The sequence below is a fragment of the Lepeophtheirus salmonis genome, chromosome 13, assembly GCF_016086655.4.
Source record: "Lepeophtheirus salmonis chromosome 13, UVic_Lsal_1.4, whole genome shotgun sequence".
Taxonomy (NCBI): domain Eukaryota; kingdom Metazoa; phylum Arthropoda; class Copepoda; order Siphonostomatoida; family Caligidae; genus Lepeophtheirus; species Lepeophtheirus salmonis.
The window spans coordinates 39,726,306-39,746,821 of NC_052143.2; the positions used below are offsets into that span (position 1 = coordinate 39,726,306).

Consider the following 20,516-nt stretch of genomic DNA (forward strand, 5'->3'; position numbering starts at 1 on the left):
TATGGGCAGTTAGTGTATTTTAATCCTTGTGTAAGCAGAAAGTGATTCAATTAGGTGCTACAAAGTGATGTGTGTGGTCTATAATTTCCAGATCCACTAGGAGTTGAGGAATTTCCAAAAATTAGCAATATGTTTTAAGAGACCCAAGGTTGTGTATTATAAAGGTGTGTCGCTCACGACTTTTATTATTTGACAGAAGTAAGCATCCTATTTTAACGACGTCACATATGCGTAGAAAACACTAGCCCGTACTTGTATTTTGTTCTATGATTACAAGGAATCTAACTCAAAATGTAAGATTTTCTACTTGCAAACTCAGCCTGACACTATATAAAGGGGGAATTACATTTTATTTTCATACTATACTCTTGTAGGTATAAAAAATAGTTGAAAATCTATCTACGTTTATGAATATAATACGGTAGACAAATATTACTATGAGTTGCCTTGTAGTTGTAACATTGAACAGCTGCATCTAATCATTTGCGAATATTTTTCAATATTCTGTTAAAAGGGATATATACCATTATTGTAATATTAGGTATAGTTTAATAATAAAAAACAATCAATATATCGAAGAAATCGATTATATATTAAAAATAAGTCAATATTATTTTTTCTTAACATGAAACGCTCATCTGAAAAAAATAAACTCACAACTAGATCTTAATTTGTTATTTATGCTGATACAGAGTCTATATTGCTAACAGAACTGAACATGATTAATTGAATAAACCTCTGTTGCCTTGGGATTTTTACTTATCTCTCCAGAAAGAGATATATATTATGGTTAAAATTTAAATAATACTCGGGAAATCTAATTTCCTAAAGATTTCCTGCTTTTATATGGCTTACAATAGTTTGTCATATAAACCAATAATATTTCTACAGCTAATAATAGGTAGGATTTTGAAATTTCTACTGGCTTGACAACAATCACAATAACAAAATAGCATTTGCATGTCCATAATAAAACCGAATTCATTAATAAGATAAAAAAATAAAATAACGTAGAACTCGTATATAAGGAATGTAAATTTTGAAGAATATAATTGACACTTTATTATTTTTTCATTCAATACTAAAACAATCGTATTATTATGTTGTTACATTTTAACTATTGTTTTCAGTAAACAACTTATAATTAACTAGAATAAAAAAACATTTAATAATTCATTTATTCGTGTTGAGATCCTAGATCTTTGCAAAAGCAATATTCCAATATGGTGACGAGAAAATTGGCTGTTTAGGGAAGGATTCCTGATTCAATAAGTTTGGGAATTTCAATGACATTCAGATATTTCAACATCAGTCTACAGAAGTTAAGAGTTTTGTTATACATTTGGTAAATCACTTAACAGCTCCGAATAAGTATATAGGTAATTGTAGAGTAGAATATGCTTTGCAGACCAAATATTGAGAAAAGAGAAGCACATTGCCAGTCTAAAATCATGTTCCACTTATTTTCAAATGCCAAGTGACTCAGTAGTAATAAAGCAATCAGGCGTGAGCTTGAAGTGTATGGCTTATATAATTATCCATATAGACCGTATATCACGAAGTCCAACTTATAAATGTGATAGGGATGAGGAATTTGTGCGTTATATACATCCAGGATACTGAAGGACTCTTATTAATAGAATAGTGTTTCTTAGAGTAGGAGACGAAGCAAAGTTGACATTCAATAATTTCAAGGAAGGAGCTGTGGGTGGATGATGAGAGTTCTCCCTACTCTTCACTGGGTATCTCAGTCGATTATTCTGTCGTTTTATGAAACTTTTTAGTTCTTATATGTAGAAGTAAACGATGGTTCCTTGGAAAATCTGAAGGAATTTATGAAAAGGGAAAATTGTTAACGAGATCAGAAGTCACTAGTCACAAGTCACCTTCATATGACGAGGTACCTGCCCATTGAACGATCTTTCCATTAAAGGAGATGAGATCCACCGAGTGAAACACATGTTGATTGGATCTCGCCTGAAGAGTCGAGATCCCTTGACCAGACCATTACATTGAAGAGAGTTATATCATCCACCACCTTGATAAATCTTCAATTCCCGTTGTTATGTTAATATTATTGTTTTCATTTTTGAGTGAATACTGCATATGTGACGCCACTCAGCTCAGCCAATCAGAATGCAGACGCTGAACAACATACTTATATTATCTACTACCTTGAAGATACCATATTGAAATTCATTTTATCCCAGACGTTGTTTATGCGACTTAAAATAATATATGTCAAAATCTTGTAAAGGCAGTTTTGCATAGTAAGAGGTCGTAAATTTTGTATAAATTTTACATCTTTTTTTTTTTTTTTTTTTTTTAAGAATCATTGTGATTATTCCATCAGAAGCATATTCAGGTAAATATCCGATGCTCATTATTTTTAGTAAAATTGTAATAAAATAGGAGCAATATTAAGTGTATATTTTTTGTAAAATTCAAAAGCAAAACCAAATGATCCAAGAGATTTGTCAGATTTAGCGTTTTCTCTCACGGGAGGTATGATTTCTTGCATCGTTATATGTCTCTCAATGAAATTATGATCATTCGGAGGATTTGTGAATCTACGCATTACATCTCAGGTCTTCACAGAAGAATGCAGATTGCTGGGTACATATAGAACATTTATTAAGTGCTATAAAATGGAAGCATTGATACAGCTTGGAAAAGAAGATTTTTATTTCTTTACATATTTCTGTAGGATATTCAGATATTTCCAGTTTGAATTTCTTTTCACGATCGGAAATGCCCTTTTTATTTCAATGATATCAATTTTCTTATTCCTATTGGAGGCTTCTCGGACTCCAGCTTGTCTGGATATAGCTTTGATCTTTGATAGCATCTTTTGTACTTAGTAGAATACCTGGCATCCTGCTTTGACAGTGCATCCCGTGGTCTCAATTATTGCCACGATTTCATCATTGACTTTTGGTAGATCTAATAGCGATGAATTAAGATTCCAAGCTTATATATATATGTAATTTGGGAATTGTACTAAATTAATTTTAATATACAGTTCCTTATGTTAAGCTATTTTGACATCGATTACTTTATATGACTTAACTGATTGCTTTTGAATACCACTGAATAGAAAGATGTCAATTCTTGAGGAGGCAGGGTTGGAGGATTTTTCAGAAGAAAATATATGTATAATCTTTTACGGTTTCAGCTGAACTTAGAGATCATATGATTTCATGATGGAGTAAAGTAATTTCTTTGTGTGGGCAATAGTGCTTCCCTTTGGATTTATAGAGTCCCTGTTCGTGTCTAGATTTACATTAAAACCTCCACTCATAATCATTGGCCTGTGAGTCAAAATTGGTAAAAGCTTTTTACTATAAAAATCAGAGTTGTCCGAATTTGGGCCATAAATTCCCAGAATATCAGAAGAAAGTTCCGAAAGGTTGCGGGATACCTTTATAAGGTCCCCATCCGATTCTCAAAATTGAATTGTTGGTTTGAAGTTCTTGCTAATCAGCAGTGTGACTCCGCGTTACCGATTTTAAAGTTGCATGTCGAAGACACTGAAGGTTAAATAAAAGTCCAAAACACAAAACTGGCTTTCTAAACAACACCTAGTTTTTGGACGGTATTACAATGTCCGGGTAATCAAGATGTTGTAATAGTATCAACAAAGCGTACTTTCTCTCCAATTTTATCAGCAAATTACAATTGAGGGCTAAAAACTTTATCATACCTATTTTTTTCGTTGTATTAGACGATCAATTTCTATTGTCTTTATTATCTTCCATGAAAACTAGACACCCCACGAAAGCCGTATGAATCGTTTTCTGGTTCACATGCAGGGTTGTTCTTCTTTTGTATCTTTGAAGACAAACTGATGGGAGACGATTGTGAAATTGTCAATACCTCATTGGATTGTAAATTCATAAAGCTAAATTGCAGTTAGTTTAATTTTCTAAAACCATTTTTTGGTTTTATTTATTCTCAAATGAAAACTTACTTTCCTCACTATTCCAACGCATGATACCATTTTCAAGGAAACTTTGAAATCTTGTCTCCAAAATAAAACCAGGGGCACCCCGCTACTATTTCTATAAACTGATTGCCACGCATGATAAAAAAGAAGAAGTTATTTTGCCGCACACTGTAACACATCGGGTAAAAAGTATCGGGTTTAACAAAGGAAATACCTTTTTTTTGTCGTTCAAATCTAGTTTTTTTAAAGTTATTTTTTATTCGCTAAATGGAGCAAAGTTTGCATAATACTTTTCAAGCCATAGACTTGTTTGAACGGTATTTTTCTCATAAAAAAAGTGTAAAATTAAAATAAGAAATTGTTTTCACCCATTGTTTTGAAAATTGCAATATAGCGTTTTATTTAGCATAATGATTTAGATAATTATGAACAGATCGTCATGAAATTTTGGCAACTGTCTTTTAAAGGTTGATACTAAGTGAAAATCTGGTGAATTAAAATAGTCGAATGACTATCAGAGAAGTTCCTGAGGATATTGACGTATCGGTTGGCTCGTGTTATTAATTTTTTTCAAATGTTTTGGGCATAAGACGAGTATCAGAGAAGTTAAAAAAAAAATAATCGTCACATGAACATCGTTAATGAGCTGTTGAAAGAAGCCAATGATGATCTTAATTTACTGAAAGGGTCAAGTGAAGAATCATGGTTATTTCGACCATGGGCACTTTTATGATATCGAAACCAAACCCAATCCTCCAAATGGAAGAGCCCAGGACATATAGCATAAAAATGTGAGTTTGGATATAGGGTCCCCAAAATCTATTTATCTACGCTGATTTATATTGCCAAGACGCAACTTTCACGTTGGTTCAATCTTCAATTTTCGTTTTGGAAGCTACCCTCCAATGATATCACATGTGAGATCTTAGGTAAAACAAAACAAGAATATACAGACTTTCAATACACCCTTCCGTACACGGTGAAACAATAAATTTAGTTAATTAAATTATTTTATATATTATATTTTATCTAAACAAAAAAATACATTAACAAATTAAAGTAATTATTTGCTAAGTTTATATGAAAAATGATAATAATTATGATCTCGCATGACGGTGAATAATAGTCAAATTTTTATCATTTTTCTTTTTAATGGCTTATTCTAATAAATGATAAAAAAAAATAATAAGGAGGGTAAAGATTTAGGGGTTCTTTGAAAGTGATTAATGCACTCTTTACAAATTGATTCCAGTGATATATTATGTATCTATATTATTGGTACAAAAAAATTAACCTCAGTATTTAGAAGAGGAAAAATAACCATAGCAAAGTTACTCAAAAATAGTTATGATTTATGATTAGACATCAATTAATTATTAGAAACATTAAATATGTTTTTTTGTTCATCAAATGAATATATAATATGTGTTGTAAGTGCATTAGCTCCTTTAATGTAATATTTAGAGTCGAAAAAAATATAGATAATTTGTTTCTTTAACATCCTTTTTTTGACGTAATTTATGAACTTGAGTTAAACGTTAACCAAAATTATAAGCAAAATATTTGGGTCTTAATGCACTGTAGAGATATACTCAAAATCACGCTAATGAATCATAGCAACAATATATTTGGGGATTTACATGATTTAATTTGTGATTATTATATTTGAAATATTATAATTTCTATATGAAATATAGAAATTTCATTTCTATAAAATATTTTATTACTTTTAACACACTTTTGGTACTAAAAATGTATTCATGTTATTCGAAGGGTTGTAGAAAAGCCTATACCTTAAATAATAAAAGGGAAATCGACATAGCAAAAGAACGACTTAAAAGTGAACAAATTAATCACATTTACCTATTCTTGTTTCAATTATTGCAAAATTTGCGAATAGTTTCAAGAAAAAATATATTTTTGCATCAACAAAAGGAGCATATTAATGTTGTTTTCAGCATTAATATCTATTTTAAAAAGAGATTTAAGGGAATTGGATCTAAGTTGGGGTCATTAACGAAAGGTTAAATAAATGTATTTAAGAGATAAGTTAGATGAGGGGTTCTCAAAAACAGCAGTACCATTTCTTAGAGAGTGTATTAAAAATGAATTTTACAACAAAAAAAAAATAATAACGTGAAAAAAAAATATCCGATATAGGTAGGGTTGTAAAAAGTATGACCTAAAATGAGTGCAAAACCTTTTATAGTTGAAACCTGAACAGTATTTTTTAATTTCCAAAGTTGTTGTCATTACAGGGTAGTATATTAAAATCTGAATACTTTAAATTTTAAACTTCAACAAGATATAATTTATTAATTAACAATAGACTTTCAACATAATTAAAACTATAAGTATATGTATGCTTGAGCTTTCATAATTATTTCCTTAGCAGCAATATTGGCTTCCAGGCGCTGTCAGAAGGTCTGGTAACCTCTGCAGATGTAGTTCTCTGTTATGGCGTCTCAATGCTGGCTAACAGAGACTTTGAGGGCCTCAGTATTTGGAGTACAGCCACTGGAGGCCTTCCCCTCGACATGCTTCCACAAGGTGTAGTCGAGGCGTATGTTTTTCAATTTATTTTCATAAATTGAAAATTTGGAAAATTCTCTGAACACTAATATCTTCACGAATAATAAGGTTAAGGATTTAACATTTGTGCCATCAGATTTGAAATTATAAATCAATCTTAAATTAATGTAATTTCTCATTATTAAGTAAATAATACTCGATGAAATCCGAAAAAAACAAAACATTTTTAAGTTTATTGTGGAATAGTCAATAACTTATTATCCTCGACTATAAAAAAAAATCAAAATTGTTTGGATCTTTTTGTATGAAGTAACTATTCTTTAAATCGAAGGTCGGGAAACAGGGTTAAATTACTCTGAAATACGTAATTTAGAATTTTTTTAGAGTAATAGGCTTACTACTTCATAGTGTCTAATAAAATCAGCAACATGCCACAAACAATTTCATTTTTTGTCAAAAGCGGTGAATTTTGAATTTTTTCTTCAAAAATTTTCATATTTGGAGATTTTTTTCTTCAAAATTAAATGTTTCAAATTAAATTTTTGATCTTTTTTTTCAAAAATTTAATATTTGGTATTTTTTTCTAAATAAGTATGATTTTTTTAATTTTTTTTCCAAAAAGTGAGTTTTTGGAATTTTTTTCTAATTTTTTTTTGTGAAAAGCTGTTGTTTATTGAATTTTTTTTCCATAAAAGTGAATTTTTGTAAGCAGTAGAGATTTTTGAATTTTTTTTCAAAGTAAATTTAATTATGTGAATACCTCTATATTTTTGAAATTTTTTCAAAAAATATAAATATTTGTAAATAGCTGTGAAATTTTTTACAAAAACTATTTTTTTTTTTGCAAAAAATCATCCAAAAACCAAGCCCTTTCTAAAATATAATATTGCAGACGCCACTGGTCATTTTTTAATTTAGGGATTTATTTTTTATTTTAAATATATTTAAATCTTGTTTACTTGGTTTTATATCTACTTTTTCTGCGGTACAATAAAACTTTCCGTAATTTAAAATGTTCTTTTCTGTGATACAACAGATGACATAATATTTGTATATTTTTGTTTCGTGACGTTACAGTATATTTCTTTCATTTGCAGAATTTGCCTTGTTAATATTTAATTTACTAGGATGATTTCACGGAGGTTGCCTAGTCGGTGTATAAGTAATTCATGACATTCTTAATGACCCTGGTGGACAAAAAATCCTCCTTTAGCCAATTCAGTTTAGGAAAAATATTAATCCGATGGTTATCGTATTGCCACTTTATGTAAATCTATTTTCAGATAGATCGTTGTCCTAAGACAAGGTAGTTGCTCTAGAAATACGATAAATTTTTTCTTTTGATGTCTACATACTCATATCTCCATTTTCTCAAAGATTTGGTCACAAAATTTGCGGTCTTGACCGCAAAATTCCTTTATGCTATGGACAAACTTAATTTAATATATCAATCTACTTAATTATTCATATTTCTTTTATACTTCATGGCTAAAATCCGGAATCAATACGAATACAATGTTTGTATTTCGGCCTATATCATTCCTTTCAATTTGTATATTGTGCACAATAGACGTGTACCTAGCTGGATTATTTATTCATATACATATTACAATATTCATGAATATAGAGACACAATATCAATAATATATTTGGAGGAAAAATACATTGTAAATAATATGTTTGTATGTATGTAAATGACAGAAAATGATGAATACATCAATTTAGATTGATAATTCATTTTTTTTTTTTCATAAAAATATTATATACAGTAATTCCATAGCATTTCAAGTATTGGCTGTTAAGTGTTAGCCAGCCCAGCATCACTTTCTTTCAAATCTGATCGCGGTACTTCCCACTTGGGGAGTTGAGCCATCTTACATTAAAAAGGTATATTTTAGCAATACATAGTGTAAGGAAGCAATTTGTGAAAATTAATTTAAAGGTTTTTAGTAAGAGTAAATAAAATGTTCCGAGGAATTAAATTTATTCACAAAATATAAAAAAAAATAAAAAAAATAATTCGATCAACCATTTCCGTGATACAAGCCAAAAGAAACAGTCTATAAACTCTTCTGGACTTCAAAATGGGATACTTTGAAATTGCTCGTCTCACACCCTGGTCCTTAAGCTCGTATTGAAAGTCAAACGACTAAATCCTGGGGATCAAGTGCTCAGGAGAATGTTTGGTTCTGGTGTTCATTATAATTATAATTATATCATTATAAAAATCTGACTTCGGTGCTCATAGACGACATCAATGCTGCCATTCAGAATTATCCCACAACCTGCCTAGAACTTAACCATGGATCAAAAAACCATGAAGACACCGGTGAGGGACGTTGAGTCGTTCTCTTATGTCAGTAGAATGAACCATCTATTATTAAATACTAGCAAAAGGTATAGGGCCATCAGGTGGTGCCTTAACAACTTGGCCAACTTGTAGCCTTGGATAATTTTATAGGTTATTAGAATTTGTTGATAACTCAGAAACTAATTAAGTACCATTTCAAAAACAAAAAAATTAGACAAGGAAAGGATAATACATACAGCGGCGTCGATAAAATATTATTCGAGGGCCCCCTCCCGCAATTTTTTTATAATAAAATAAAATAAATCAATTATAAGAAACTAGCGTTTCAGTGCTAAATCGACAGAAGATTGAGAATTCCAAATTTATCGATAATTATACTGGCGGGTAGTACACAAGAGGAGAATTCAAATTCAATGTTGATTTAGTATTTTATTGATGAATATCTATTGATATTGTTACAAATAGAATATATTGAGAAATATATCTTATTTAATTGTAGTAGATGTTCATCTTTCTCAAAGTTGATTCTTAAAGATTAAAGAGAGGTTAGGATAAAAAAATTAATGGGGGAAGTAGGGTATTCTGAAAATTTCAGAATCTCTCCAATATTCTTGCTTTAGTATACATTTTTTAATCAGCATCTAATAATTTCATTTAGGATTGTTGGATATATTCGTTAAAAATATTAGAAAAAGTATAATATTATATTATTCTGAGACGTTTATTATCTTCCTCTTTCAACCATAATGAAGATAAATCCTAAGACAAACTTGCTAATCTGCTGCTTAATTCCCTTTTTTAATTCGTATTTAATATACATACATACATCTACATATTATAGTACAGAGGATGTACAGGTTAGATATATTTTATACTAAAACGAACTTGCTATCCGCGTGACATACATACAACTATAATATTTTATTATAGTAGATAAAATGTAATTTAGTCATTGTAAATGATTAAATAGTAATTAAATACAAAATCACTTAGCTAGAGCTAAGCCAATCTATCCGTAGGTACCGTAGGGGGTGGGTTGGAGGGGCTGAAGCCTTCCCCAAATTAAGGAATTTTATCTTTTGACATGAAAATTTAATATTTGAAATTTATTTTTGAATTTTTTCCCCAAAAATTTACTTTTCAAAAAAAAAAATTTGAAATTTTTTCTATATTTTAATTTTTTGAATATAGATCTTAATTTTTGAATTTTTTTCGAAAATAGTTTATAATTAATATTTTTAATTTAATATATGAATAATAATTTTTCCAAAAAAATTTAATTTTTGGTTTTTTTTTTCAGAAAAAAAAATCCAAAATTCAAGCCCCCTCAATGTATAATCTTGAGGACACCCCTAGCATATTCTTTTTCCCCAATGTAAATTTGAGGCCTCTCTTATATAATAACTTTTTTTTAGAGTGTAAAGTTTCTTTAAAAAATATTTTATAATTTAAATATATATATATATATTAAAATATTTTCCTTTATTAAAAGGGCAATATTATTCATTCTTTAAAATTAAGGCAATCCGTAAATAATCAAAATTTTTAGAATGACATCCAATATCTTCCGAATTGAATAATCCAATGTGGCAATAATGATTGGAAACGACACTACAAAAGGTCTAAGTTAATTCAATTTTTAAAAAATGTACGTAAGTATTACATTTTTTTAAAACATTTATTCATATTTTCATTTATTGATATAATTAAAAAATGAATGTGTTTCTGACAATATATGATATATCATGTAGTATGTACTTAAGTATAATTCATTTTATCAAAAATACAGAATAAAATCATTTATTTTCATTTTTACACGTCTATGAAACTACTTCATCAATCTTATTTTTTAGATACAAATTCTTTTTCTTTCTGTTTGTTTTGAGTTATATAGCAAAACAAAAATGTATGTTTATATAGAAACAACTATAGAAGTGGATAGGTTTGTACAGTCTTACACAGCAAATGTATTACAGATTTTACAAATATAAAGAAGAAGAAAAAAAAAAGTCATTGGTTTGTAGTAAAATAATATCTATTAGTAGTAATATAAGGTTACATAATATGTTTATCATATAATGTATAAGAAAGGTTTCTTTATATCTGATTTGTCTAATCTCTTTTGGGGGAATTTATTTATACTAAAGATTATTCCTACAAATTTTCTCTAGCCTCATCCCCCCCCCTACAATCCAGTTTAATAAAAAACAATCGAATAGAGAATAAGTCTGGTACAAATGTCACTTTATCACGTCAGTTGGTCATAATGTTACCTTACAACAACATGCCCCTGTCTTCTTTTAATCAGGAACAAAAACGTTATACACTTTTGTGACCTTTAAATGATAAAATAGACAACACAGTCTTGTTTAAAGCAGTTGTGTGTTCAAAAAATTCAAAAAACGTGTCAAGCAGGATAGTGAAGACCCAATGAGGATGATTTTCTAAAGACCATGCGACCTCAGAAGTCCTACATTGTTGAGGAAAATAAACAAAAACAAAAAAAAAAAAATCTATAAATGATATTGCTGACAGTATCGACGTAGCTTCCCTTTCAACTTTCCATCGTGTCATCAATGAAGACTTTTGAACGACGTAAGGTACAGCTTCTAACCCCATCAAACAGGGGAGAAAAGAGTCACACAAACCAAGCTAAAACAGAAGCCTCTTATGAAAGATCTTGTCTGGTTCTTCTCAGATGAGAAAACTTTCAGTCAAGCCCAGAATTAAAACTCGAAGAGCAATACATGGAAGACAAAAAGTCTTTATAGTCTCCATTGGATCATGAAGGGCAAGTGTTGGTTATTAGCATTGTTAGCATAGAGGGTCACGTTATGGCACCCGTCATCTTCAAGCAGTGCCTGAAGGTCAACCCCAAGATCTAAACCAATCTTCGGTACACCTATGTCTACCCCTGGATCTGCATCATTATGAAAAATAGACCTTGGATCTTGCAGAGTTATTGGCCTCCTAACTCGTCAAAATTGAACCTTGAAGGCTATTTTGTCTAGGGAAATGTTGAACATATTTCCCTAGAAGGTTCCCATAGTACCACAAGATCCCTCAGAGCTGGGATAAGGAGGGCATTCTGGATGTTATCCAGTGGGACGGTCTGGAAAAAAGTTGGACGTTTTCGGGGACATTGTGACCTGTGGTCTAAGTTAACGGCAATTATATTAATTGAATGTTAATTTTATGTTATAATATTGATTTTTGTGAATTTTTTTATAAAATCAGTCAAGAAATAAAGTCACCGCAGCGTTTTACTTTTTTTTTCTCGGCTTATAAACGTTTACGTGGACCACCCTTAATTATTTTTCACTCATTTTATATGAAAATATACATCAGAGTATTATTGACATCACTGTTATAGCTAAGTAAGATGATTGTTTTGTAGTTTTGTAGGCTACGTGCTATGAATTTAATCAACGTCGATAAATTTAAATATGCAGTAGACAAATGATTTTTCACCTTTTATTCCGTTTGCTCTTTAAAAAGTGGGTTCGTGATGATGCGTGAGGAATTTAAGAGGATTTAATAAATGTATGTGCAATATAATCATTCCAGAACCTGGTAAATAGAGGTTTTTGTCTATGGATAAAAAGCTACTTTCTATATTTCGGAAGCAGATAGGTATATAGTTACCTAATTTTGAAGGATATTACTGTATATCAAAATATTTGGAGTAGACACAAGTGTTCAAGTCCTCATGGACTCATATCTCCTTCTTTTTGGATAAGTTTTATTATAGTCAATAAATAAGAAAATATGATTAAGGTATGCACAATACGTCTCTTTTAAATAAAATGTGAGTCTAAATATTATATGATGTATGATTGAAGTAGTATGATTTAATATTTATTGGGTTTTTCATACTTTCCTTCTACAAAAGAAGAAGAAGAAATCAGTTGGTAGTCCGACAAATCAACCCAACTCTGGGATTATTCTTTATTTACAGTAGGTTAACAAGAGTGGAATTTCATGTCAAGTGTACTATGAATACAGTTTAAACAATATATATTTTATCACGTTTGAACAACTTAATTTCTTTATATACACGATGAAATACCAAGTTACTAACTTTTTTAAATCACTAACAATCCTATTATTTTAATGATTATTCATATATTAAACTGTATTGCTTCTCTCAACTTTTCATCATAAGAGATTAATAATATTTGACCCTAGATTAATTTGGAGCTAGCAGTGGAGAAATAGCAGGGGCTCCATAATTGATGGCAAAATTCATAGAGGGCAAAAAATACCCCACATTAGTTAATATGAAAAAAGAGAAAAAAAAAGTTATAAATCTCTTTAAAAAAAAGATGCAAAATTAAAAAGAAAAAATGAAACCCTCTTATGGTAAATATGAAATTTCGCATAGGAGTGTAAAATGTTTTTTTGAAAAAGATCAGAGATTAATTTTTCCTTTGTAAAATACGAAATCGAAAATTCCTTTATATCAATGTAAATAAAAGGTGGAATTATGTTCATTAGAAGCATAGGGTAATATTTACACATGTCCTCTACTATGAAAGTCGTATTACTTTTTCTATGACCAATGTTAACATTATTTCACACTGATGAGCTATTTTTTATTTAATAGTGGGGATATACACAGCTAAATAAGACATATTTTGAGTTAAACAAATTGACGCTAAGAGCATTAGTAACGGGGATCAAAAACACATGTGCGTTAAAGGCAAGGGCTTAACAAAGAAAACACGTTATTTTTTCGTTCTAAAATGTTTTGTTTTTTAAATTATTGTTTTTTGCTATATAGAGCAGACTCCTATAACACTTTCCAAGCCATTGTTTAGCTTGAACACTATTTTTCCTCATCAAGGAGTAGTCAAAAATTAAAACTCGAAATTATTAATGATCCACTGTTGTGGAAATAAAACAAAAGGAGCATCACACTAAGAAAAATAACTCAAAAACTAAATCACAAATTGTCATGACATTTTGACAGCTGTCATTTCAAGATTGGTCACAACTGAAAATAAGGTGAACTTAAAAAAAAAGCACCATCTATGTGTGAAGCCGGGACTTGACCGTCCATGTGTTATCGTTCAAACATCTAACAACAACATAGAATAAAATCGTTAATGTTTTAAGTGCAACATTGTGAAATAAATGATAATACATTTACTTGGAGTGGCAATACTTGTACAAAGGGTATACGTGCCCAATCTTGGCTTTTGGCGGGGTCTTTGCACTCGAAACGATATTGTAAAATTTTAGATTTTCACTGAGAAAAAATATTTATAAATAGGTCATAAGAAAAAGGATGGGCGCAGTTTATTTCAAAAGACTTTAAGAAGTCCAGACCTTTTAAAAAAAAAATGTTATTCTATAAATTAAATAGACCAATATTTTTTATTTTTAAATAATATATATTTTAAAAAGTCACTCAGAAATATATTTATTGCTTTTAAAAAAATGATTATTTGAACAAAAAATGACCCTACATTTTACTTTTCTTAAAATGTGCAAATATTTTTAAAAAATCAGCTGTTAAAAAAGGAAAGAAAGGAAATTACTCAGCCATTTATCTTTACCCTAGGGCTCCACTCACACTAAACTCGTCCTGTTAGTACATATTTCTTATAAAAACAATAAGAAACTTATATTTTAAATCCTCTTCAAAACATATCTTTATATGAATTCGCAACTTTTTATATATCTTTTTTTCATTTCTTTAACTTAAAGTAACAAAGGAAACAACATTTTTATTATTAAAAAATAATATTATTTAATTCATAGGATTTCTTCGAGGGACTTAAAATTTTTATTTAGCTTTCCAAAATTCTTGTATCAATAAACTTTTTTTGGATGTCCCTTATATTAATTATATTTCTATTAATATCATTCAAAATACATTCCTTATTGTCACAATTATTTTTTTTTGTTATAAATAAAAATTATAAATGCAGGGTTGATTTTATCTAGGGGTACACATTTTATTATTTTAAATTTTTCAAGAGTAAAATGCAAAAAAGAGATATTTAAGGACATTTATTTAATAAAATCATCAGAAAATAGTCCTTGGTACAACTTTTATTCATTATGTGATCCCTCAGCTCTAATAATTGCCTCAATACGAGACGTAAACCCCTTAAAGATCTTGACTAAGTTGTAAGAGTCGAGCTTAATCACTTTTCTTGATGGAAGCGTCTATAGACTGGACACTCCTTTGAAAAGTAGCACACACCATGTCCTCCAGAGGCACCTGGATGGAGTAGTCCAAGGGGTTTGTGTCTATAGAGAAGGGCGGCCTCATGTTCAGGTCACAAAAGTTCGAAAAGTTGTCTTTCAGGAACGCCTCGGTCTTAGCGCCTCAATGACACGGAGCTCTGTTTTGAGTGAAAGCACAGTTGTCCCTGAACTTTTCTCTGGCCCAAGGTAGCACTTTCTGATGCAGAAGTTCGATGTAAGTATCTGCAATGAACCGCTCCTACCTCTCCGCAAAAATGGGAGGTAAGACTCCACAACGCCAAAGACCATGGTTCCGGTTGGATTTTTTGTTCAGAAGACATGTTTCACTGAAGCTGAGATATTGTCTGAATGATCGGTTGTCATGTAGCAGATCTTTTGCTTATTTACAGTTAAACCAATGGTGAAAATTTTTTTCTATCAGGGAAGAGTAAAACTTTACCCAAATTTTTCTGGCTTTTAGAAAATTTAGAATCTTCTTTGCTTTTTGCTACTGCCTCAGCTTGTTCTGTTCAAAGATAAGATATCTTTTTGATCTCCTCCGTAATTTTGAACCACTATCATTCCGGATTGAAAATAATATAATGTGAGTCACTAGATAAGATCAACCCTGTAATTTATTTTGATTAAAATAATATGGAAGTTACTTAGTTTTTTTATTAAAAAATATCGACAAAAACATCATAGAATAAGAAGCTTATAAAATAGGGTCATTATTTATTTATGAACTCAAAGACATTTTTTTCCCATGAATTATTTAAAAAAACATTAACTTGCGGCTTATTTTTTCTCTCTACTCAACCCTATTACTATAATACATAGGTAATGGCTTGTCAACACAAAAGCAAGAAATAGTTTGTTTGTTTTTCAAAAATAAATTACTGGATTTATTTTGGAAAAACTAACATTTATAAGATCCTTGTAAAAATCCCTAATTACTAATGACATAATCAATTAATTATCTACAACTTTAATATAAAATTGTTATCAATAAGATTTTACATCTTTTTGTATGCGACAGTTGTTCCTCTTAAATATCTCAATAAAAAGTAAAATTGAAGATAAACAAAGAATTACAAAAATACCGAAGTTGAATGAGGAACGTTACCAATCTGATATGATTTTCAAAATTGAAAAAAAAAAACTTTTAATGTATCGTTATAAAATTAAAAAAACAACTTTCTGTTTTAAATAAATTGTTTTATTTCTTTTTGGGAGAAAGACAATTATTTTGTCCAACCTATATAAAAAATAAGTTAAGAATTTATCATTTTCTTAATTTTCATAAATGACCAATTATATTTATTTACTGTTGCAAGTTTTTTTTGTGCTCAGTATGTAGAAATTGTTTTAAGTTAGATACTGCAAATACCGAGTGGCCCATTAAAATCTGAACACTTTGAATTTTAAACTTCAACAAGATATAATTTATTAATTAACTATAGAATTTCAACAAAATAAATACTATAATTAGATGTGTGACTGAGCTCTCTGAATCATTAATATAACTAGCCTTAGCGTCAATGATGGGGTTCAGGCGGGGGATTGTACGTATGCTTGAGTACTCTTTCTATTTCAGTTGATCATAAATCTCATTAGATCCCTACTTTGACTTAGTATGTTGTAATTTAAAGAAGCGTAAATTTACTATTTATGATATATTATATAATAATACACAATACATGGACAATTGCTACACTTGTTTGTGAGTTTTGAATTTTGATAAAAAATTATATGATGTAATAAAAATAATCATATGTTATCGATTACACCAAAAAAATTAATTTGCTTTGACATTTTTTGAACACTTAGTACTTAAATTTTGTGTCTATAGCTTTTTTAATGTTAAAAGACAAGGCTTGTAATAATTGTCCCTATTCTTGCTTTGTACTTTACGACTTACTCTCAAAGGAAGACGCCAAATATGATGTAGGGTGTTCCTAACTATCTATATCAAATCTTTTTTGAAAGTTATTTGATCATTTCATTTCAAGAAATAAAAACTTAAGACGGGTTACCACATTTATCGTTTGTGTACACGTCTAAGTATATATATATATATATATACGAGGGTGTTTTGAAAAGTTTCCAACCTAACAAAGATATAAAATATTTTTTCTGAATTTTTTATTTTTCATCATAGTCTCCTTGTAACTAAACACACTTCTCCCAATGATGCTCCCATCTCTGCAACACGTCCAAACAGTACTTGGCGTTTTTTTCTGCATAATAATTGTTTGGTAGATTGACTTAGACCTGTCAAATGTTATTAGCACAATAAGCCTTTACACGTATGCTATTGTTTGAATCTGTTTAATGGTTAGACTCATTAATAAAATATTTAATGAAAGCTCAATACTCGATTTTGTCCATTGTCATAAAAATACTCACATCGACTCATTCAAATGACTGTTTCAAAACAACTGCGCATCAACAAATGCTAGATAGATGTTACTATCTTCTGTTTACGTTGAGGTCAGAAACTTTTCAGACTACCCTCGTATGTAGGTATACCACGGTTTTTTAACAAATTGCACGATCTCACAGTTATTTCAATAATGTAGCGCATTAGTGCATAAAAATCAATAAAAGTTCACCGCACAGGGAAAGTATTTAATTGAATATACGATAATCAATGGAAGTGGGCAATGGATATAACTTTAAAACAAAGTTGCAAAACGTGCCTCTTATTATACCACACATGATGCCATTTTATTAGATGTTCTCAAGGTCCCTTATGTCGTGTGTAACTTTTTCTTCCATTTGCATAATTTACCTTTTTCATTCAGTTAAAAGGGTTAATTTATGGAGATTGCGTGTATTAGTTATGGAGCGTGTACTTTTATTTCCAGCGAGTGTCATCTTAGCAGTATTCGTTTCAACATGTATTTATTTGAGCTAGCTTATTTCCAGTAACTTTTTCATTTAGTAAACATTTCAAGGCAAATGACGTATAACATCCTCACTCACCAAAGTAGTGTTTGTAATCAAATGGGAGAAGTTTAGTAGGAGCAACTGAGGCTCTAATCAGATTTAGTCTCAACTCCGTAAGCTTCTGTGAAGGTATTAATTTACCCAAAAAGATCTGTTGCAACTCTCTTTAAGCATTCTACTAAAAAGAACAAAATACATAAATTTTTAAAGCAAGTCAAAATTGGCTTATGAATCAAATGTTTAATTGTCAAAATATTGGACAAAGAAAATGATCGGAGAATGCACTTCCTTTTTTAAAGATCTTACTACACAAAAACCCATCGAAAGAAGTGTATTGAATGCAATCATACTCAATATGTATTGTAAATTCATCTTTCACCAGATACTTACGGGGTTGGCACGAAATCCAATAGGCAACTCAGTTGCTCTTGCTAGAATTATCCAATTTGATTTAAAACACAGCTCTTGTAAATGATGAAGTTTAATCATTAAACATTCATCTTTTTATGTTTACTATGTGAAAATGTAGTTGAAATTAAGAACGCTAAAAAGAAGATCGCCCAAATAAATACAAGCTCAAATAAATGTTGCTAAGATTATCATTGCTGAAAATAACTTCGCTCAAATGAATGCACCCCTTTAATAAGTAATATTCAACGCTTTAAGTGGAGAAAAAAGTATTGCTACGGCAACAATTTATTTTTCAAAACTATTCAAAATTTTCCTGCCAAAAAGTACATTTTGGGGCCCTAATATTTCGAAAATATTACAAAAATTAGCTCAACCTTAATGCTTAGTAACCTGAATGGATCTATTTTAAGTAATCTCCACAGTGCTTAGACTTGTAAGTACTTTGTGATTGAATAAAGTAAAAAAATTACCAAAAATTTCGGCAGAAAATATGCTGAAAACTGAATATCCAAGTTATCAAGTAATTTGTAGTACGAAACTTGCGCAAAAAAGTTCATTACGTGAAGATCAGTATTAAGATACACAGTAAAAAACAAACAAACTAAAAAAAAGGACAAAAGCATTTTATGAGCAACAAAATATATTTTTCCTTACTTTGAGAAAACAAAGTATACACAATGATTTATTTATATATATATCAATTTTGCATTAAATTAAAGTTTCACTAAAAGTATAATAATTAACTTTCATATTAAAATTCGACTTTGTAAAGTTTTTTGCTTGTTTTGATAATTAATTAATATATTTGTTGTTTTTTTATTAATTTCTTTGTAAAAGTTTCTTATCTTAAAACATAAACAAATAAATAATAGATTTTTAGATTTATTTATTTTTTATGCTTTGAGCTATTGTTTGCTATTTTGTAAATTCATTAGGTATTTAAGAAAAAATAATTAATGAATAAACATTTATAGATTTTGATAAGGAAATATTATAAGAATTCGTACATAGAAATGTATATCTTAAATATTTTATTGTTATAAACTATGTACACAGATTTTTTATTATATAAAAATGTTTTCATTATTATTTAATTCTTTAGGAGATATCAACTGAGTATATAATATAGGTGCGGGTCCTCTTAAATGAAAGACAGTAATGCTGAGGAGTTCATAAGGAGTTATAGCAAATAAGTCATTAAAATCTGAACACATTGAAATTTAAAATTAAACAAAATATAATTTTTTCATTAACAATAGAATTTCAACAAAACAAATACGATAAATAGATGAGTCTCTGAGCTTTAGCGGTAATGATGGCTTTCAGAGGGTAGCAGAAGGCTTATCATTAGCTGCGGATGTAATCCTCTGTCATGATGCCCCAGTGCTTGCTGATACTGGGTTTGAGGGCATTGGTGTTTTAGATGACGGACAATGTAGGCCTTCCCTTCGACATGCATATACAAGGTGTAGTCGAAGGGGTTGGTTGTCATGAGGTCTTTAGGGGGGAGCAAAATTGCCAAAAAGAGTTCAAACTAACTCAACACAGTCTTGCAAAAGAGGAGATGGTTTTCTTTTATTTCTGGTGTCAAAAGTGCCCTTTCTACAATTACAAGGCTTTTTCCACCCACTTTTTTGATAGCTCTCTGGACAGTCTTGTAGGATACCCGATATCTCTTGCATGGGTTCTCATTTAACTCCTCCGGATCCAGTTTTACCTCTTAGATAGAGTTTGTTCTCCTCCCTATGTTTTGGACGCCCAACTGCCTGGAGACGCCCAATTGCTTGGAGTGTGCGAAATTCGTAGATCAAATTCAAGTGTCATTTTCTTGACTTGTACGTAAGTTATAGAACTCAAGTTTGTTTGCTTTTGTAATGAATTGTTTATGCTTAAATATATCCAACTAGGAAATAATTTCAATATCTCAACCTTCATTAATTATTGAATGAGTTAGTATTCAGATTTCAATGTACCTCCCGGTATCTAGCATTTGTTGACAATTCCTAACCAAAGTTTGAGCCATTTTGGATGCATATTTGTTATGTAAAACTTGTTTGAGTGAGTCGATGTGAGTGTTTTTGTGAAAATGGACAAAATCGAGTATTACTTTGTTGGCTCAGTTTATGCACAACATTGTGAATGTTTTTTTCTCGGAACAAAATCATT

The 20,516-nt window shown here is 29.9% G+C and overlaps 1 protein-coding gene across 1 annotated transcript in view; it reads right to left on the reverse strand.

The window, feature by feature from the left end:
- Positions 1 to 20,516, reverse strand: part of LOC121128289 (glycine receptor subunit alpha-4) — a 174,890-nt gene that overhangs the window by 67,112 nt on the left and 87,262 nt on the right. The gene's annotated exons all lie outside the window — the stretch shown is intronic.